The 23,441-nt window shown below is 37.4% G+C and overlaps 2 pseudogenes; one reads left to right on the top strand and one right to left on the bottom strand.

Moving 5' to 3' along the window:
• On the bottom strand, positions 13,206–13,747 carry OR14AF1BP (olfactory receptor family 14 subfamily AF member 1B, pseudogene; annotated as a pseudogene).
• Positions 18,152–21,478, top strand: LOC100061963 (centrin-1-like; annotated as a pseudogene).
• The last annotated feature ends 1,963 nt before the right edge of the window (positions 21,479–23,441 follow it).

Here is a 23,441-nt window from a genome sequence, read left to right as displayed (position 1 = left end):
TTTGCTCTGGCTTCCATTTGCTGGCTGAGGACTTTTGGGGAAAGCATGTTTGTTTGCTGTTTGGTTCTTGTTTGCATGTTTTTTTAAGTGTTACAATGGGAGGTGCCACATTTATTCGACCTAAGAGCCCCTTGGGAATAATTTTGGCTGATTGGTCAACCTATGGTTATGAGCCCATATCTAAGAAGGGATGATTTTCTTTTGTAACACCTCATGGCCTCAATACTCTTTACACTCTGGAGAAAAAAATGGCTGAATAATGGATCCTTAAGTTGGAAAAGTTTTTAGAGAGCTCTCCTCATAAACAGATATTTTATTGGTACCTATGAAAAGACCAAATAAAAGGAAAAATGCAGTGATCAGTCTTAAGAACTTAATCAACCTTGGGGTCACAGCTTCTTCTTGTGGTCTTACAGATGCTAAAGAAAACAGTAAGTTAATAAAAGAAAGCTGAGGAAAAATAAAGGGACTCTATCAACAAGGTAAACATTTTTAAAGCAGTTTTTAAAAATAACAAGATCATGGTAAATAAAACAGTGGATTAATTAGACAATTCTTAAAGATAATGAAAAGGAGAAATCAGAAAGGGAAGAGTCACAGGATTCTTGCCAAGAAGAAGGAAATACAGACAGGAATAAAATTAAAACAAATATTTTTTTTAAATTTAGGTTATGAAAGTTAACATCCTTGTGAAATTACAGTTGTACATCATTATTAGTCATGTTGTAGGTACACCACTTCACCCCTAGTGCCCTCCCCCACCCCCCTTTCCCCTGGCAACCACCGATCAGTTCTCTTTGTCCATATGTTAACTACCACCTATGAGTGGAATCATGCAGAGTTCGTCTTTGTCTGTCTGGCTTATTTCACTCAACATAGTACTCTCAAGGTCTATCCATGTTGTTGTGAATGGGACAACTTTTTCCTTTTTGATGGCTGAGTAGTATTCCATTGTGTATATATATAGCACATCTTCTTTATCCAATCGTCATTTGCTGGGCACTTAGGTTGGTTCCATGGCTTGCCTATTGTGAATAATGCTGTGACGAACATAGGCATGCATGGAACTTTTGGAATTGCTGATTTCAGGTTCTTAGGATAGATACCCAGTAGTGGGATGGCTGGCTCTTAAGGTATTTCTATTCTTAAATTTTTGAGGAATCTCCATACTGTTTTCCATAGTGGCATTCCCACCAACAGTGTATGAGGGCTCCCTTTTTTCCACAGCCTCTCCAACATTTGCCACTCTTGGTTTTGGATATTTTTACCATTCTAACAGGTGTAAGGTGATATCTTAGTGTAGTTTTGATTTGCATTTCCCTGATGATTAGTGATGATGAGCACCTTTTCATGTGTCTATTGGCCATCCGTATATCTTCTTTGGAGAAATGTCTGTTCATGTGCCCTGCCCGTTTTGTAATTGGGTTGTTTGATTTTTTTATTGTTGAGTTGTGTGAGTTCTTTGTATATTATCGAGATTAACCCTTTGTCGGATAAATAACTTGTGAATATTTTTTCCCAATTAGTGGGCTGTTTTTTTGTTTCAATCCTGTTTTCCCTTGTCTTCAGGAAGCTCTTTAGTCTGATGAAGTCCCATTTGTTTATTCCTTCTATTGTTTCCCTTATGAGAGGGGTTATGTTGTCTGAAAAGATTCTTTTGAAGCTGATGTCAAAGAGTGTACAGCCGATATTCTCTTCTAGAAGACATTGTTTCAGGCCTAATCTTTAGGTCTTTGATCCATTTTGAGTTTATTTTAGTAAATGGTGAAAAAGAATGGTTGATTTTCATTCTTTTACATGTGGCTGTCTAGTTTTCCCAGCACCATTTGTGGAAGAGACTTTCTTTCCTCCATTGTAGGCCCTCAGCTCCTTTGTCAAAGATTAACTGTCCATAGATGTGTGGTTTTATTTCTGGGCTTTCAATTGTGTTCCATTGATCTGTGCACCTGTTTTTGTACCACTACCATGCTGTTTTGATTACTGTAGTTTTGTAGTATGTTTTGAGGTCAGGAATTGTGATTCCTGCAGCTTTGTTCTTATTTCTCAGGATTGCTTTAGCAATTCGCGGTCTTTTGTTGCCCCATATGAATTTTAGGATTCTTTGTTCAATTTCTGTAAAGAATGACATTGGAATTCTGATTGGGATAACGTTGAATCTGTAGATTGCTTTAGGCAGTATGGACATTTTAACTATGTTTATTCTTCCAGTCCATGCACATGGAATGTCTTTCTATCTCTTTATGTCGTCGATTTCTTTCAAGAAGGTCTTGTAGTTTTCGTTGTATAGATCTTTCACTTCCTTGGTTAAATTTATCCCAAGGTATTTTATTCTTTTCGTTGTGATTGTGAATGGGATTGGGTTCTTGAGATCTTTTTCTGTTAGTTCATTTTTAGCATATAGAAATGCTACTGATTTATGTATGTTGATTTTATACCCTGCAACTTTGCTGTAGTTGTTGATTGTTTCTAATAGTTTTTCTATGGATTCTTTGGGGTTTTCTATATTTAAGATCATGTCGTCTGCAAACAGCAAGAGTTTTACTTCTTCGTTGCCCATTTGGATTCCTTTTATTTTTTTTTCCTACTGAATAGCTCTGGCCAAATCCTCCAGTACTATGTTGAATAAGAGTGGTGAAAGTGGGCACCCTTGTCTTGTTCCTGTTCTGAGAGGGATGGGTTTCAGTTTGTGTCCATTGAGTATTATGTTAGCTGTGGGTTTGTCATACATGGCCTTTATTATGTTGAGGTTCTTTCCTTCTATACCTATTTTATTGAGGGTTTTTATCATAAATGGATGTTGGATCTTATCGAATGATTTCTTTGCATCTATTGAGATGATCATGTGGTTTTTGTTTCTCATTTTGTTAATGTAGTGAATCACGTTGATTGTCTTGCGGATGTTGAACCATCCCTGTGTCCCTGGTATAAATCCCACTTGATCATGGTGCATAATCTTTTCGATGTATTGCTGTATTCGGTTTGCCAAAATTTTTTTGAGGATTTTTGCATCTATGTTCATCAGTGATATTGGCCTGTAGTTTTCCTTCTTTGTGTTGTCCTTGTCAGGTTTAGGGATCAGGGTGACGTTGGCTTCATAGAATGTGTTAGGGAGTGCTCCATCTTCCTCTATTTTCTGGAATAGTTTGAGAAGGATAGGTATTAAATCTTCTTTGAATGTTTGGTAGAATTCTCCAGAGAAGCCGTCTGGTCCTGGACTCATTTTTGGGGAGGTTTTTGATTACTGTTTCTATTTCTTTACTTGTGATTGGTCTATTCAGATTTTCTATTTCTTCCTGATTCAGTTTGGGGAGGTTGTATGAGTCTAGGAATTTATCCATGTCTTCTAGGTTGTTCAATTTGTTGGCATATAGTTTTTCATAGTATTCTCTTATGATCCCTTATATTTCTTGGTATCTGTTGTGATTTCTACTCTCTCGTTTCTAATTTTATTTATTTGAGACTTCCCTCTTTTTTTTCAGTGAGTCTGGCTAAGGGTTTGTCAATTTTGCTAATTTTTTTGAAGAACCAAGTCTTTGTTTCATTGATGCTTTCTACTGTCTTTTTTGTTTCAATATCATTAATTTCTGCTCTAATTTTTATTATTTCCCTCCTTCTACTGACTTTGGGCTTTGTTTGTTCTTTTTCTAATTGTGTTAGGTGTCGTTTGAGGTTTTTTATGTAAGATTTTTCTTGCTTATTGAGGTGAGCCTGTATTGCAATGAATTTTCCTCTTAGGACTGCCTTTGCTGTGTCCAAAATAATTTGGTACAGTGTTTCCATTTTCATTTGTGTCCAGATAATATTTGATTTCTTCTTTAATTTCTTCAGTAATCCATGGTTTGTTCAGTAGCATGTTGTTTAGTCTCCACATTTTTACCCCTTTCCCTGCTTTTTTCTTGTAGTTCATATCTAGTTTCATAGCATTGTGATCAGAAAAGATGCTTGATATTATTTCAACCCTCTTGAATTTATTGATTCTTGCTTTGTTTCCCAAGATATGGCCTATCCTTGAGAATGTTCCACGCGCGCTTAAGAAGAATGTGTAACCTGCTGTTTTTGAATGAAGTGTCCTATATATCTATTAAGTCCAGCTGATCTAATTTTTCATTTAATTCTATAATTTCCTTGTTGATTTTCCGTCTGGATGATCTGTCCATTGGTGTTAATGGGGTGTTGAGGTCCCCTACTATTATTGTATTGCTGTTGATGTCTCCTTTTAGTTTTGTTAATAGTTTCTTTACGAATTTTGGTGCTCCTGTGTTAGGTGCGTATAAATTTATATGTTATGTCATCTTGGTGGAGCGTCACTTTTATCGTTATATACTGCCCCTCTTTGTCTTTCTTTGTCTGTTTTGCTTCGAAGTCTACTTTGTCTGACATAAGTATGGCAACACCTGCTTTCTTTTGTTCATTATTAGCTTGGAGTATTGTCTTCCATCCCTTCACTTTGAGTCTGTGTTTGTCTTTGGGGCTGAGGTGTGTTTCCTGGAGGCAGCAAATTGTTGGATCTTGTTCTTTGATCCATCCTACCACTCTGTGCCTTTGAATGCAGAGTTCAATCCATTCACGTTTAGAGTGATTATTGAAACGTGGGGGCTTACTGGTGCCTTTTTATCACTTGTTTTCCAGATCTTTTGCATTTTGTCCTGATTGAGAGTTGTTACTTTGTGTTATTATCCTTCTGCTCATCTCCTTTGTTCTGGATTTTGTAACCCCTTTCGTTTTTGTTTTCTCAGGAATGCGTTTCTACCTGAGCATTTTCTGAAGAGGAGGTTTTGTGGCGATGAACTCCCTTAACTTTTGTTTATCTGGGAAAGTTTTTATTTCTCCATCATATTTGAAGGATATTTTCGCTGGGTAGAATGTTATTGGCTGCAGGTTTTTGTCCTTCAGAGTTCTGAATGTTTTATTCCAATCACTTCTAGCCTGTAAGGTCTTGCCTGAGAAATCTGCTGATAGCCTTATGGGGTTTCTTTTGTAAGTTATTTTCTTCTGCCTGGCTGCCCTTTGTATTTTCTCTTTGTCGTTGACTTTTGCTAGTTTCACTACTATATGCCTTGGGGTTGGTCTTCTTGCATCAATAAAGTTTGGAGATCTATTGGCTTCTGTCACATGAAGTTCCATCTCTCTTGCCAAGTTTGGAAAGTTCTCAGCTATTATTTCTTTGTACAGGCCTTCTGCCCCTTTCTCCTTCTCTTCTCCCTCTGGCATACCTATAATCCTTATGTTGCATCTCCTAATTGAGTTGGATAATTCTCAGAGTTTCTTCATTTCTTTTTAGTCTTAGTTCTCTCTCCTCCTCTGTCTGCAGCATTTCTATATTCCTATCCTCCAAACTGATAATTCTGTCCTCCATATTATCGACCCTACTCTTCAGAGAGTGCAGATTTTTCTTAATCTCCTCCATTGTGTTCTTCATCTCCAATGTTTCTAAGTGGTTCTTCTTTATAGTGTCAAGCTCTTTTGTGACATAGCTCTTGAACTCATTGAGTTGTCTCTCTGAATTCTCTTTTAACTTGTTGAGTTTTTTAATAATGGCAGTTTTGAAATCATCATCATTTAGGTTATAGATTTCATTGTCTTTGGGATTGTTTTCTGGGTGCTTATCATTTTCCTTCTGTTCTGGAGCTTTAGTATATTTTTTCATACTGCTTGATGGCATGGATTTGTGCCTCCGCATAGAGATAGAGTTTAGTTGCTGCTTCCACTTGCTGTGACTGGTGTTGAGGGGGCTGCTATTTAGACTGCACCAACCAGGAACCCTGTCATCTGTTAATGACTGGACCTGGACCCCTCCTCATAGTCACAGTGGTCCTGTGGGGTCCCTCATCGGTTGTGGGGGCAATCACAAGGGGGCCTCAGGCTGCTGGTGCCTACTGCTGCAGCCCAATTTGACGTGCTCCCTCCTTGTGGTCTTCAGCGTTGTTGTCGGCTTTCCCAGCAGCCGGGAGCAGGATCCCCTATAATTGCCACTTTCTCCCTAACAGAGCCCACAAGATCAGACTTGTCCACTATAGGTCCCAGCAGAGCTATGGGTATCTTCTGCAGTCTGTCGTTAGCATGCCTAGCTGTGCTGCTTTTGCCCCAGGGCCTTCCTGCCTTTCAATTGCCAGTCAGGACCTCTCCACTAGTGCTGTGCAGAGGCTTTCACTGAGGCTGCTGTAGAAACCTGGAGTTCCCCCCTGGGCTATGTAGCTGTTTCACCAGAGCTCCACTCTGCCCCACTCCACTCTCACAGGCTCTCTGGGAGCCCCTTGCCTCCTCTGGGACATGGCCAGTGTCCGTGGGCCTGGCGGTGGTTTGTAAGCTGCTGCCTTGTGGGGAATTCTGCTCTAGGGCGCTTCCTGGTGTTCCGAATCCTGGGCAGGGCCTCCCTGCCAATGGCAAGCAGAGGCCCTCCCTCCTGGGGGGGTGTGGGAACCTGAAGCATTCCCCCAGGCCGCAGAGCCAGGTGTTGGAGCTCCACCCAGTCCCCAAGCAAGTCTAAGGCAAGTCCTTGTGCCCCCTGCACCAACCCGTGCACCAGAGACCATGAGCCCAGCCGCAGCCTGTGGTCTGGTGCCATGCCAGAGAATCTGCCCACCAGGAGCTTCCCTTTGTTCTGGATTCTGGGTGGGGCCTCCCTGCTAATGGCGAGCGGAGGCCTTCCCTGCTGGTGGGTGCAGGACCCTGGGGATTCCCCCTGGGCTTAGGAGTAATTGTGGGGGGCTTGGGTAGGGCTGTTGTAACCTGTTTCCACTGTCGCTCCACTGGTGAGTGCACACTCCTGCCCTTGGTGTGTGGTGATGCTATGGAGGAGTCTGCTGGAAGAGAGCCTCCTGCAGGAACTAGGCTGTCTGGGGGTCGGGTGTCAGGAGTTGGAGAGTTTTCACCTATTTCCACCTTCTCCCGTGGGGAAGTCCGTCTGCCTTCCAATGTGTAGTAGCATGAGACTCTTAGGTATCTTGAGATGCTATCTGGACATCCTTTGTTAATCGGTGAATGTCCAATTAGTTGTGAATTTGATGCGGGAGAGACAAAGAAGACCACTCACTCTGCCATCTTGGTCCTGCCCCCTCTAAAATAAATGTTTTAATAAAACACTATGTGAGGTTCAGTGGGCTAAAGGGATCCCCTACTTCTCCACCCCACATTAAAGGACCTCAGACAGGGCTGTTCTATTCACCCAAATTTAAAGAAAAGTTATAAAGCCAGAAGGCAGAAATCACAATGAGAAACCTCACCAACAATTGTTTGGGGCAACAGCTGGAATGCTAACTTTGGTAAAACTGTAAATATTAACGTGTTTAAGCTCATATTATGTTAAGACATTATGTCAACTTTACCAGAATGTTTTTTGCAAATAGATGTTACATCTAGCTGGAAATGTTTCCCTACACAGTATTGTAATACCCAAACATGCTAACAAGATTCTAATATGTTATAATTATAGGTATAAGAATTGATAAAACGAAAATAAAGGTTTGTTAAATTTAGCATATTTAAATGGGTTGTATGTAAAATAATTGCATCTCTCTTGTCTGATTGTATTATAAATTATGTCATGTGGATAAACATTGCGTTTCGCTGGGGAATGTTTCCCCTAACCAATATAGTAAGAGCATCTAAATCCACTCTTTAAGCAATGTTAATTAAACATGCTAGAGGAGATCACACTTTAAAATGGCCAAAATGGAACAATTTCAGTTTACCCTAACTGGTGTATTTACATATAGAATTGGAGAAAGACAGTTACAAAGTTAAATAATCAATGTCAAGGATATTTTAGTAGTTTCAGGCTTCTAAATGAAATCAGAAGTACTTTTCTGCCTCTTTAAAAGAAAATAATTAAACAGGCCTGCAGCCAAACCTGAATCTGCTGCTCCTCTCTCCTTTTGCTGAGTTTCCCCACTTCAACTCCACTGAAATTCCTGATCTAAATGTAAGCAAATGAAAATAAGTAAACTTCTGAAATAACTTGGAAATGTAATGGTCATTCTGGGGAACTTGTTTCACATGAGTCTATCTTAAGTGTTACCCTTAAAAGAGAGGATTCAAAATCTCTCATAATGAAATGCAGTCTTTGATTAATATGCAGAAACTTCTAAAAGACAAAGTTATTTAACATGATATAAAATGATTTTTGGTAAATTAGAGTTTATTAAGTTTACCGGTTTAATTTAAAAGACATATCCTCAGCGTTATCATCACTGGTTATGAAGCAGACTTGTAATGTTTGTTACAAAATGTGTCAGCAAAAGTAATACAGTAATAGCTGATTTTGTTTAATGTCTCATGAGGTTTTTGTAGATGATCTAAATATAATTGTTGAGAACAGGTAAACTAAATAGATGTAAAAGTGACAAAAGTTTTGGGGGAAACTTTTTAAAAATAATTATGTGTTATGATGTGTGTACTTAAAACACCTTAAGATGATGGCCAAGTACTTTAATGTCACTTGAAGCTTTTTTGAGTAATTTAAATCTAATTGTTGGGAAGAAATGATTTAGATAGATGAAAATGGGTTTTTGAGTGCAATAATTATATTTTATCGTCTGTATACTTGAAAAACAACTCCCAAAATCTTTTTGGAAACTGGAAACCTTAGAGTTTTGCTAAATTAAATGATAGAAAATTACATTTCACACTATAGTTTTCCCAGCACCATTTATTTATTGGAGACTTTCCTTTCTCCATTGGATGTCCTTGGCTCCCTTGTCAAAAATTAGCTGTCCATAGATATGTGGGTTCATTTCTGGGCTCTCAATTGTGTTCCACTCATCTGTTTATCTGTTTCTGTGCCAGTACCATGCTGTTTTGGTTACTATAGCTTTGTAGTATATTTTGAAATCAGGGAGTGTGATACCTCCAGCTTTGTTCTTTTTTCTTAGGATTCCTTTGGCTATTTAGGGTCGTTTGTTGTTCCATATAAATTCTAGGATTCTTTGCTCTATTTCTCTGAAAGTGTTATTGGAACTTTGATAAGGATTGCATTGAATCTGTTGGTTGCTTTAGGAAGTACGGAAAATTTAACTATGTTATTTCTTCCAATCCCACAGCATGGAATATCTTCTATTTCTTTCAAGAATGTTTAATAGTTTTCAGTGTACAGATTTTCACCTCTTTGGTTAAGTTTATTCTTCAATATTTTATTTTTTTGGTTGCAATTGTAAACGGGATTGTATTTTTAATTTCTCTTTCTGCTACTTCATTGTTAGTGTATAGAAATACAACTGACTTTTGAATGTTGATTTTGTATCCTGCAACTTGACTGTATTCATGTATTATTTCTAAAATTTTTTAGTGGATTCTTTAGGGTTTACTATATATAAAATCAAGTCATCCACAAATTGTGACAGTTTCACTTCTTCACTTCCAGTTAGGATCCCTTTTATTTCTTTTCCTTGCCTGATTGTTCTGGCTAAGACATCCAATACTATGTTAAATAAGAGCTATGAAAGTGGGCATCCTTGTCTGGTTCCTGTTCTTAGAGGGATAGCTTTCAGGTTTTCTTCTATTGAGAACGATATTAACTGTGAGTTTGTCATATATGACCTTTATTATTTTGAGGCACTTTCCTTCCATATCCATTTTATTCAGAGTCTTTATCATAAATGGATGTTCTACCTTGCCAAATGTTTTCTCTGCATCTATTGAGATGATCATACGAATTTTTCCTTCATTTTGTCAATGTGGTGTAAAACATTGGTTGATTTGTGGATCCATTCTTGCATCCCTGGAATAAAACCGACTTGGTCAGGGTGTCTGCTCTTTTTACTGTATTATTGTATTCAATTTGTTAGTATTTTGTTGATTTTTTCATTGATGTTCATCAGTGATATTGGCCTGTAATTTTTTTTTTTTTTGGTTTTGTCCTTTTCTGTCTTTGGTATCAGAGTTATGGTGGCTTTGTAGAACAATTTCAGAGGCTTCCCTTCCTCTTCAATTTTTTGGAAGATTTTGAGAAGGATAGGTATTAAGTCTTCTTTGAATGTTTGGTAGACTTCACCAGGGAAGCCGTCCAGTGCTTGACTTTTATTTTTGGGGAGGTTTTTGATTACTGTTTCAATCTCCTTACTGGTGATTGGTCTATTCAGATTCACCATTTCTTCTTGATTTAATTTTGGAAGGTTGTATGATTCTAAGAATTTATCCATTTCTTCTAGATTGTCCAATTTGTTGGCTTATAGCTTTTCATGCTAGTCTGTTTCTTATAATCTTTTGTATTTCTGAGGTTTCCACTGTAATTTCTCCCCTTCAGTTTGTGATTTTATGTATTTGTTCCTTCTCTCTTTGTTTCTTGGTGTGTCTAGCTAAAGGTTTGTCAATTTTGCTTTACATTTCAAAGAAACAGCACTTAGTTTCATTGACATTTTTATATTTTTTAGTCACTATTTCATTTATTTCTGCTCTTATATTTATTACTTCCTTGCTTCTACTGATATGATGCTTTGTTTGGTCTTCTTTTTCTAGTTTCTTTAGGTGTACTGTTAGATTATTTATTTGGGATTTTTCTTGTTTGCTGAGGTATGCCTGAATTGCTATAAACTTCACTCTTAGAACCGCTTTTGCTATATGCTATAGATTTTGGTGTGTCATATTTTCATTTTCACTTGTCACCAGGTCTTTTTTTTATTTCTCCTTTGATTTCTTCATTGACCCAATCATTGTTCAGTAGCTTTTTGTTTAATCTCCCCATTTTCGTGGGTTTTCTGATTTTCTTCCTGTAGTTGACTTCTAGTTTCATACCTTTGTGGTAAGAAAAGATGCTTGGTATTATTCCATCTTCTTAAATTTATTGAGACTTGTTTTGTGGTCTAATATGTGTTCAGTCCTGAAGAGTGTTCCACGTGCATTTGAATAGAATGTGTATTCTGAAGTTTAGTATTACTCGTCTACTGTCCTTTCATTGTCTCTCTTTCTAAATGACTGTTCCATGCCATTTTAGTTTTTTATGAATCCTTGACTGCCTCCTATTTCCACATTGCTCTCATATGATGACATTTCCTATTTCAATAATGATATTAAAGTACAGAAGAAGTCTTCCAGGTCTGCATTACTGTCACCGACTCATCTGCAAATTTCCATATCTCCTCCATGTTCTCCTCTGTCAATGTGGAGACATTGTGAATGGTGCAACGCAAGGTCAACTTTTCCCCATATAATTTATATTCCCACTCACCTTATCTATGCAGGGATATTTTTAAAGCTTTGCTCCACTCTTTCCTGTATAAGAATTTTCCTTTTCTTTCTCTAGACTACTTCCCCCAGAACATAAAGCATATACTTTTCTCTCAACCTGAAGAAATTGTTTTTTGATCTCATTTTATCTTACCCTGTCATCCAATTTATCACGTACATATTACAGACATTCTTTTTAATATTGTGCTACTCACTATCTCCAATTTGTTTTTTTTCTATTCTCTATTAAGCCCAATTAATTTGGTCATTGGCCCCACCACATCCTCAAAAACCACTCTTGATAAGTCTACTAAGGACTTTTAATTTTATAACAAAACATCAATTTTTCATACTACCAGCAACATTTGGAAGATCCACAACTCCCAGCTCTTTGATGTGGTTTATGGCTGCCTTAAATAGCACTTTTTTGGGGTGTTTTTCTTTATCCTTATGTGTGGCTCTTTTTTCTCAAGCAAACTTATCTTCTACTCCCCAATTTTTCACTTATTTCATTGAGATAATAATAGTTTATAACATATTGGAATTTTGGGTGTACGTCATTATTCATCAATTTCTGTATAGACTGCATCATGCTAACCACCAGTAGTCTAATTTCTATCCATCACCATATATATGTGCCCCTTTACCCCTTTCTTCCACCCCTCAGCCCCCTTCCCTTCTGGGAGCCAGATAGTCCTCGATTTTTAACAATGGAGCTTCACAGAGTTTAAAGTTTTCTCTTTTTTTATTTGGAGATTGAGTTTCAGTAATCTCATATACTTTCTTTGATTTCTCTATATCTTTGGTCTCTCTATGTCATCAACTCTTGAATTTAATTCTAAACTATTTCTTCTAAATACAGCTGTGTATATCCAACCACCAGATTAATGTCTGCATTGGAGTGACTAACAAAATTTCAAGATTCCAATAGTCAATATTCCAAGATTAGGATCCCTATTGGGTCCACCTAACAAACTTTCCCCAATCAGTTTACATGATAGGAACTCCATATTTTCAGACTCTAGATGGTTAACTCCTTAAATCTATTGCCAACCACATAGCCAGTATAATCTACTCAAACCTAGACAAGAAATTTATCCTCTGCTCACAGCCCACCATAGACACCATGTTTCAATCATATTTCTTATAATGGCCTACAAACCCTTGATAAATTGAGTCTAATTTGCTTATTTCTTTTTAGACCTGAACTCCTACTGTTCTCACTCTTTATCAGTTCACAACTTTTATACAAACTGCCTTGCTTTCCTCAAACAGACCAAGAATGACAAAACTTAAAGCTTTGGTCTGACTGATCTCTTTGCCCAGAGTGCCTTCTCCACAGGTGTCTGTACAGCCAACTACTTCCCTTCCTTCAATTCTCTGTTCAAATCTCACCTTGTTTGGAAAGCTTACTTTTTTAAAAGTGCAATACTCTAAGAAAATACAAAACACTTTCTCTTGCAAATTTTACATTCTGTGTTTTTCTATGCTACTTATCATTTTAACATAATGTTTAAATTAGTTTCTGTCTGTCTCACCCTTATAGAATGTCAGCTCACCATGGTGAGGGATCTTGCATGTTTTGTTTCCTGATATATCTAAAGAACCTTGAATAATCCCTGGTAGTTAGTCAATAAATATTTGATGAACGAATAAATGAATAAGGTCATCAAGGTCAATGCACTGTATGATTTCTAGTATTGAAAATTTTGTTTATACTTGTTTTTTATTTGATGTTATGTGAAAGTAACTGAAGATAACAAATAATTAGAGAGTCAATTGAATTGGAGGAAGTGTGAATAATAGGTAAATTAGAGAAAAAATCGAACTTGGGGAGAATTGTGATAATTGGAACACAAACAAGGGAAATTGTGGAACAAATAATAGTGTTAAGAAAATTACAAAAGGATTCATAGAATAAGATACTTTTGCATTGAAATTAAAGAGGTAGTACATCCAGAAATCCAATTGTATTCACTTAGCTTTAACTCATTTAGGGATAGAATCAACATATATAGTCTTTAAATAACTCTACAGAACAGCCTTTATGTTTTTGTCCTTAGATTGTGGGTAATAAGATTCAGGGTTGGGGGAACTACTGTATAGAATACAGATATCAGCAGGTGGAGAGGGAACAGATGTTGCTGACTTAATTAGGTCACCACAGCAGCAACAAGGGAAAAGACTCAGGATGACTAGGTGAGAAACAAAGGTGGAGAAGGCTTTGGACTGACCCTTAGCAGATGGGATCTTCAGACAGCAGAGACTATGGAAAAATGTAAGAGAAAATAGAGATAAAACAGACTAAGCTCAAGGAAGAGGCAATGGCAACAGCTCAGACCCCATTTGAACAAGAAAGTCTAAGTAACTAGAGGATTTTGCAGAATTGATGCACCAGATTTTATACCTCGAGGAGCAAGGAAAGTATTGAGTCTGTTTTCAGGATTCCAGTAACAACACCACTGAACCAAGAGTAAGTGGCCATCTTGATGCAGTTGCCTGTCTTCATGATGACCTTATAGTGCAGAGAGAAGAAGATAGTCACATAGAAGTCATAGAACATCACCATAAGGGAGTCTGTCTCCATTAAGGACAAAGAAAGCAAAAAGACAAATGGAATATGAGAATGGTGTCAAACAGATGGCAGAATAGGAGTTTTCATTCCTCATCCCTCTACAGAATCACTGATTTTGACAACTTCCCATGGATGACAATGCCACTGTGAGAGTCCAGGGGACCAGAGGAGAGATACTGGCACAGTGTTAGAGCAAATAAATGTAAAAATAGGTGCATGACAAGAGTGAAAGGGACATTTTTACTGCCTGTATCACCCCTTTCATAAGATAGCAGAGTTCAATGCCAAGAAAGATCCCTTACTCTGTGATTTCTCCCACAGGGAAAAATGAGATGGTAATTAGTGCCAGCTATGCAGGATACTAACAAAAAGTCTCACTTATTTCTCAGCCAAACAAAACACTGAGAGGATCAGCATGGTTCATTACTCTGGGGAAGAAAGGAGAAGAAAAAGGAGCGAACTTACAGCAACTGGGTGCAGAACTTAACAAATGGCAGTGACTTCTACTATACACCCTATGGACTCCACCAGTAGGCCCACGCATGAACTTCATAGGATGCATCATATGTGGACCCCCTCAACCAGTGCATGGCTGCTCCCAACACTCCATGTGTCCAGCAGAGCCTGTAGCCACTGTCCCACCTGCCCATGCAGACAGCAGTGTAAAGCCTCTGCAGATTATGCACAAGCACATATCAACAGCTGGCTGTACTCAGCCATGTTGAAAAAAGATACATAATCTGGAATATTTCACACCAATGACTTAAGGAAAACAAATAGAAAGATCTCAGCACTCACCCTGGCTTTGCAGATTTGGAAGAAGACCTACAACCTTATGATGTCCCCAAAGAGGGAACAGGGAGAGTGGAGCTGGTACAAACTTGGTTCTAAGAGGAAAGTTCAAAGCAATACAGGCCTACCTCAGGAAATGAGAGAAATATTAAATAAACAATTTAACTTTACACTTAAAGAAACTAGAAAAAGAATAAGAAATGAATCCCAGAGTTAATACCAAAAAGGAAATAATAAAGGTCAGAGCAGAAATAAACAACATAAAGACTAAAAAGATGGTAGAAAAGATCAATGATCTCATCAAGCTCACAGTGTAGGGGGACCCTGAACTCATCTCATTCCAGGAACACAACCAGGTTACAACTATTCTTGGAAAAATTATCCCAGAGAACTGGAAACTGGATAAAATGGACTCCAACAACAAGGTAGAGTCCTGACAGTGGCATAAGAGCCATAAATTCCTTCTAGAGAGAAAAATACTGCCTTCATGAGCCACAAAGCTACACAGCTAGCTAGCTGGGAGCCACCCTAAGGTACACAGCCCTCCATGGAGAAGTTGGGTCCTTAGCAGGGGCATGTTACCACTATATGCATCCTTCAGACTCAGCACAACTGAGTCTCATACTATCTGGCTTCGCTGGCTGTTATCTGCAAAGGGAATACCCCCATAAAAGCTATCGAATGTAAGCTGAAAAGAGGGCCCACACACAAATTCACCCATCTCAGAGAGCAAATCTATGAACACCAGACAGAAAGGTACACCAACCTTTGGTGAAAAGAGACTCACCTGGTAGGATCTGGGTACATCTCAGTGAGAGTTGAGACCTCTCGGAAGACTGAGACATTGATGGTGGCCATTGTTGTCACCTAGTACAGGCGTGCTGACTCAGATGCTGGCAGACACCATTGGAGTTATTCCCATGGCCTGTTAGAAAAGGGGTCTTCCCCTCTCAGTAGAGTGCTGATTTAATCCTGCTCAGGCAGGGCAGGCAGCCTACCATAGGGACTTACTCCACCCAACAGCAAGCCCTCAGGCTACTTGTTAGTCTGCATAGACTAGGTGCCTGGATCCTCTGCAGAGAGGTGAGTGTGTCCACCACTGTGAAGTAAGGCCTGTGTGAGGACCAAGTGAACTGTGGGGGGCATTGAAGAGGTGAGGGCCTCTGAAGTGGGGTGAGTGGGTACTCTTCAAGGGGTCAGGAAGTGTGCATGGGCCAGGAGACAGTGTGTGGGCTTGTTGGGGGGTGGGGCATATCAGTGGCAGAAAACCTATTCTTCACAAAAAGCCACAAGGACATTGGCCTCACCTCCAAAGCCTGAAACAATTGGGTGCTCCCATGCCTGGGACCAGCCCCACTCACCTGCAATCCTAAGAGAGCTGACAACATCCTTTTAGGCCTGAAGCCTACAGCAATTATAAGCCCTGAGTCTAGGAACCAGCTACACTGGGTACATACCCAATTAAAATGCAAACTGGAACAGAGGTGTGCTATTAGACCTTGCAGCCAGTGGCGCTAAAGAGATTATCTACTCAATATGGATTGCTATATATGTAGAATATTATATATGAACCTCATGATAATCAGAAACCAGAAACTTATTATAAATAAACAAGTAAGTAAGAGAAAGGAAATCAGACATATTACCAAAGAAAGCCAACAAACCACATGGGAAGAGAGCAAGAGAAGAAGAAAGGAATAGACAAGAACTATGAAAACAGCCAGAAAAAACACGTATCAAAATTGCAATAAATACATATTTATCAATAGCAACTTTAAATGTCAATGGACTAAATTCTCCAATCAAAAGGCAAGGGGTGGCTGATTGGATAAAAAAACAAGACCCATATATATGCTGCATACAAGAAACTCACTTCAGAGTGAAAGACACTCACAAACTGAAAGTGAAGGAATGAAAAAAGATACTGCATGAAAATGGCAATGGCTAGAAAGGTGGGGTAGCAATATTTATATTAGACAAAATAGGCTTTAAAACAAAAGCTGTCACCAGAGGCAAAGAAGAGCACTACATAATGATAGAGGGAACAATCCAACAAGAGGATGTAACACTTGTAAATATCCATGCACCCAAAACAGGAGCACCTAAATATATAAAGCAATTATTAACAGAAATAAAAGGAGAAATAGACAGTAACACAATAATAGTAGGAGACTTTAACAATCCACTTACACCAATAGATAGATCATCCAAACAGAAGATCAATAAAGAAACATTGGCCTTAAATGACACATTAGACTAGATGGACTTAGGAGATATGCAGAGAACATTCCATCCGAAAACCATAAAATATACACTCTTTGCAAATTCACATGGAACATTCTTCAGGATTTATCACATATTAGGCCACAAAACAAGTATCAATTAATTTAAGAAGATCAAAATAATATGAAGCATCTTTTCTAAACACAAAGGCATGACACTAGAAATTAACTACAGAAAGTCAGAAAAGCCATGCAAATGCGGAGATTAAACAAAATGCTGCTAACTGTGACTCAGTCAATGAGGATATCAAAGGAGAAATAAAAAAAAAACTGGAGACAAGTGATAATGAAAATATGACATACCAAAATCTACAGAATACAGCAAAGCAGTTCTAAAAGGGACGTTTATAGCAATTCAAGCCTACTGCAACAAACGAAAAAAAATCTCAAATAAACAATCTCACAGTGCACCTAAAGAAAGTGGAGAAGAGCAAACAAAGCCCAAAATCAGCAAAAGGGAGGAAATAATAAAAATCACAGCAGAAATAAATGAAATAGAGACTAAAAAATCAATAGAAACAATCAATGAAAACCAGAGTTGGTTCTTTGAAAAGATAAACAAAGTTCAGAAACCTTTACATAGACTGCTTTCCATAGAAGCTGCACCATCGAGTATCCTCAGAAAATTAAGAATAGAACTACCATATGATCCAGCTATTCACACAAAGGTATAAAGATATATGCACCCCTATGTTCATCATAACATTATAAATAAAATAGCCAAGGCTTGGAAGCAACCTAGGTACCCATCAAGGGACAGATGATAAAGAGGATGTGCTATATATACACAATGGAATACTACTAAGCCATAAGAAATGATGAAATCCGGTTATTTCTGTCGTCATGGACAGAAGCTGAGGGTATTATGCAAAATGAAATAAGTCAGAGGGAGAAAGTCAAGTACAATATGATCTCATTCATGAGTAGAAGATGAAAACAGTGACAAACAGACACGTATCAATGGAGCCTGGATCAAAGGAGATGGGGTGATGGAGGAGGGTGAAAGGGGTGATTAGGCACATGAGTGTGGTGATGAATTGCAATTGGTCTTTGGGTGGTGAGCATGATGTAATCTACACAGAATTCAAGACACATTACACTGTACATCCGAAAAATAAATAAATACAAAATAAAAGATAATGTGTCAAAACCAAAAGAAAAAAAAACAGAAAAAAAGAAAAGATCAATGAAACTAAGAGCCGGTTCTTTGGGAAAAAAAAAAAATGATGAATCTTTGGTGAGGGTCACCAAGAAAAAAAAGGCTCAAAAAAATCAGAAATAAAAGAGAAATTACAACTTATACCTGAAAACATCATAAGAAACTGAATTGTATGCCAACAAGATGAACAACCTAGAAGAAATGGATAAATTCATAGAAAATAGCAACCTTCCAAGACTGAATCACGCAGAAAAAGAAAATATGAATAGACCAACTACTAGTAAGGTGACTGACCCAGGAATTAAAAACCTCAAAAACAAAAGTCCCGGAGCAGATGTCTTCATCGGTGAATTCTACCAAACATTCAAAGATTTACTACCTACCCTTCTCTAATTCTTCCAAAAAATTGAATTGTGGTAAAGGTTCCCAAACTCATTTTACAAGGCCAGCATTACCCTAATACCAAAACTAGACAAGTATACCACAACAAAGAAAATTAGAGGCCAATATCTTGGATGAACAAAGACGCAAAACTCCTCAACAAAATATTAGCAAAACAAACTTAACAATACATTAAAAGTCATACAACATGATAAATTGAGATTTAGTTCATGGACACACGGATGGTAGAATATCCATAGATTAATGAGTGGAATACACCACATTAACACAATGAAGAAAATAAATCATATGACCATCTCAATAGATGCAGAAAAATCATTTGACAAAATGCAACATCCATTTATGGTACAAAATCTCAACAAAGTGGATATAGAGACAACATATATCAGCATAATAAAGATTGTATATCACAAGCACACAAGTAACATTACACTTAACAGTGAAAAGATAAAAGTTTTTCTTCTAAGATCAGGGACAAGACAAAGATTGTGACTCTCACCACTATTATTCAACATGAAATTAGATGTCCGAGTCAGAGCAATGAGGCAAGAAAAAGAAATCAAAAGCATCCAAATCAGAAAAGAAAGAATTAAAAATGTTATTATTTGAAGATGGCATGATGTTATGTATAGAAAGCCCTATAGAGTCCACCAAAACGCTGTTGGACTTAGTAAATAAATTCAATACAGTTACGAGATACGAAATCAAGATACAGAAATCTATTGCATTTCTATACACTAATAACAAACAAAAAGAAAGAGAAAATAAGAAAACAATCCCATTTACACCTGCATCAAAAAGTATAATATACCTAATGATAAATTTAACCAAGGAGGTTAAAGATCTATATACTGAAAACTTTAAGGCAATGATGAAAGAAACTTAACAAGGCACAAATAAATGGAAGGATATTCCATGCTCATTGATTTAAATAATTAATATTGTTAAAATGCCCATACTATCCAAAGCATTACCTATCAAAATTTTAATGACATTTTCACAGAACCAGAACAAATAATTCTAAAATTTGTCTGGAACCACAAAATACCCCTAATAGGCAAAGCAATCTTGAGAAAGAACAAAGCTGGAGGTATCATACTCCTTGAATTCAAAATATATTACATAGCTATAGTAATCAAACGGTACGTTATTGGCATGAAAACAGACACACAGATCAATGGAACAGAATTAAGAGGCAAGAAATAAACCCACACACATATGGGCAATTTAGTCATGACACATGAGACAAGAACTTAGAGAAAGGAGAAAGGACAGTATCTTCAACAAATAGTGTTGGGGAAACTGGACAGGCACATGAAAAAGAATGAAACAAGACCACTATCTTACATCATATACAACAATGAACGCAAAATGAAGTAAAGACTTGACCATAAGACCTGAAACCATTAAATTCCTAGGGAAAAACCTAGGCTGTACACTCTTTGACATAGCTGTTAGTAATGATTTTGTCAATCTGACTTCAAAGACAAGGGAAACAAAAGCAAAAATAAACAAATGAAATTACATCAAACTAAAAAGCGTCTGCACAGTGAATGAAACTGTCATCAAAATGAAAAAGCAATCTACTGAATAGGAAAAGATATTTCCAAATCATATTTCTGACAAGGGGTTAAAATCCAAATTATATAAAGAACTCATAAAACCCAATAACAAAAAAGACACAGTTCAATTAAAAAGTGGGTAGGGGAACTACATAGACATTTTTCGAAGAAGATATACAGATGGAGAAGAGGCATATGAAAAGAGGTTCAACATCACTATTAGGAAGATGCACATCAAAACCACAATGAGACATCACCTCCTACTTGTTAGAATGGCTATTATCAAAAAGACAAGACATGACAAGTGTGGGAGAGGATGTGGAGAAAAGGGAACCCTTGTGCACTATTGGCGGAAATGTAAATTGGTATAGCCACTATGGAAACAGTATGGAGATTTATCAAAAAAATTTAAGAATAGAACTACCATATGATTTGGCCATCCCAATTCTGGGTATTTAACCAAAAAACATGAAAACACCACCTCAAAAAGATATATGCACTCCTATGATCATTGCAGCGTTATTTACAACAGCCAAGATGCAGAAACAACCGAAGTCTTCATGTATGGATGAATGGATAAAGAAGATGTAGTATATTTACATAGACACAACAGAATGCTACTCAGCCATTAAAAAAAATGATGAAGTCTTGCCATTTGTGACCACATGGATGGACCCTGCGGGTATTATGCTAAGTAAAATAAATCAGATATAAAAAGACAAATATCATATGACTTCACACATGTGTAGACTTCTTTTAAAAACAAAACAACACAAATGGAAAGTCATAATTACAGAATACAGCTTGGTGATTCTAGAGGGAAATGGGTTTGGGAGGTGGGTGAAACAGGTAAAGGGTGTCAATTGTAATGTGATGGATGGTAACTTGACTTTTGGTAGAGATCAGTTTGTAGTGTATACAGATGTCGAATTTTGCACACCTGAAACTTATATAATAGCATATACCAATTTTACCCCAATTAATAATAAATTTAAAAATCACATAGGAAATAAAACCTGGAGTTACACAAAAGGAAAAAAGAAAAAAAATGCCAAACATGGCCTTGCAAAACAGAAAAGAATGGTGGGTCCTCAGCCTGAACTCATTGAAGATAAGAAGCAAGAAGTTCATGAAGCATTTGACCTCTTCCATGCTTATGGAAGTGGGATCATGGAATGAAGGAGCTGAAGGTGGTCATGAGAGCACTTGGCTCTGTACCCAGGAAGGAGGAGATAAAGAATATGATGCCTGAAGTGAACAAGGGAGGCATAGGGAAGATCAGCTTCAATGACTTCTCAGCCATGGTGATTCAGAAGAAGGCCAAGAAAGACACCAAAGAAGAAATCCTGATAGCTTTCAGGTCTTTGATGATGATAAAAACCCAGAAGATCTTTTTCAAATAAGTAAATCACATGGCAAACTAGTTAGAGGAAACCTCACTGATGAAGAGCTATAGGAAATGAATGATGAAGCCTATTGGGATGGAGACAGTGAAGTGAATGAGAAAGAGTTTCTTGGGAAGATGAAAAAGACCAACCTATATTAAAGTTGGTTTCTCCTGCAAGCATGTGTAGAGAAGTTGAGGGATATGCTGGGTTCCCTGCTTCCATTTTGTGAAACCTTGAGTTAGAGGACAGTGCTATCCCTCCTCTTATATCCTAACTTGTCTAGATACTTCTATTTCCAAATCTTTGGTTCAATTATAGAATTACAAAAATGCTTTTAATATGAGGCTCAGTGGAACACAGTGTTGATTATCTCCAGTTGATCATGTAAGGAGAAAATGAGTATTGTCATATACAGCAGAACTTTGATTAATCTTGGCTTTGGTGTCTGTCGCTAGAAGCCTGAAAGTATTTTTCCTCTTGGTTTCTCAGGAACCCAGGTTTGTCAGTTTCAGGCAGGATTCTTTCTATTTAGCAGCATAGGAACCTTCAAATTGTCAGGATGTTATCTTGTTAGTGTTAGTGGTTATTACAACTAATTTCATCACATTGGTCTCATTTTGGTAAAAATGATCACAGAAGAGAAATATACAATGCCACAGAACAAAAACATAGAGAAAAGCATAAAAGACTGTGAAAACTAATGATATATATATTATATCAATAATAATAAATGTGATTCATTTATTCATAGAAATAATTTATTGAGAATTTCAATTTCTGGTTAAACTTGTGAATAGCTTGGAGGTAATCATTCCTTCCTCACAATAAGGAAAAAGCTAAAGAAACTGAAAGTCATTTTCTTTAGACCCATCAGAGCATTCAAATCCCAGGAAAAGTGGCTGCCTTGATAATTGGAGACGCACAGGATAAAGAGACTTCCAACTTCTGGGAGCAGAAGCCCAGGATCAGCAGCCAAAAGCTGGAGACACTACCAGTAGAAAAACTTAAAGTAGAATTGATATATTGCTGGAAACTCTCATGGGCTAACTTAAGAAATAAAAGCTCTGGTGGGGCCCATCCTTAGGGAAACCTCCATGCATTTATGAGTTTTAATTCAAGAAGTCCCATCATGTAATCCATATGAAGACTAAAGACAAATTTCCATGCGTTTCTGGAAGGGGGAGGAGAAATATAACCATTTGAAATATTCCCAGAGCTCACCGCTCTCCTTAACAAAGGCCTGTTCTCAGTGGAAACTATTTATCAGAGCCTGACCTACTTAGATATTACCACAGCCTTATCAATCCAGGGGAATGGAAATACCCAACATTAATCCCTTCTAGCCTTCTTGTTTCATCTAGATGGTGGAGAAAGCTAGGAATTACTTGTGAAGGTCACAGACCAGGGACACAGGCTGGTTAAAAGATTAAGCCTATTATCATCAGACCTTAGAAGCCTATAATCATGGGGCCTTAGAAGACATTCCTTTCCCCCACATCATTCAACCACATAAATAGGTCTTTAGTGTAAGTGCAGATTACAATCCTAATCCCATACTATCTCAAAATGTGAATTTATCTGAAAATAGGATTATTGCATATATAAATTGTGATAATGTCATACTGAAGTTGGGTGGGGACTTAATCCAATATTAATGGTGTTATTATAAAAAGGGGGAATTTGGATACAGATTAAAAACACAGAGAAAATGTCATGTTAAGATAAAGGCTGACATCTAGGCTATTATTCTACAAGCCAAGGAAAGCCAGAAATTTCTAGTAAATCACAGAAGCTAGGAAAGATGTATGGAACACATTTCTACCTCACAGCCCAAAGAAGGAAGCAACTCTATTTCATCTTGATCTCAGACAGCTAGCCTCAAGAACTTTGAGACAATTTTTGTTGTTTAAGCGACTTATTTTGTGGTACTTCATTACAGCAACCATGGGAAACTAACAAGCCAAATTTCAATAAAAATTCCAAGGCATTTGAAGAATCTAAAAACAACCTGGCGAGAAAAAGGAAGTACCAGAAACAGACATAAATATGCCAAAATTTTGGAAATATCAGACTTACAATTTAAAATTACTGTAAAATTATGCTAAAGGCTGTAATGGAAAA

Source organism: Equus caballus, chromosome 23, assembly GCF_041296265.1.
Source record: "Equus caballus isolate H_3958 breed thoroughbred chromosome 23, TB-T2T, whole genome shotgun sequence".
Classification (NCBI taxonomy): domain Eukaryota; kingdom Metazoa; phylum Chordata; class Mammalia; order Perissodactyla; family Equidae; genus Equus; species Equus caballus.
Note: the sequence above shows the minus strand (reverse complement) of the source record. Positions and strands in the feature narration are given on the sequence as shown.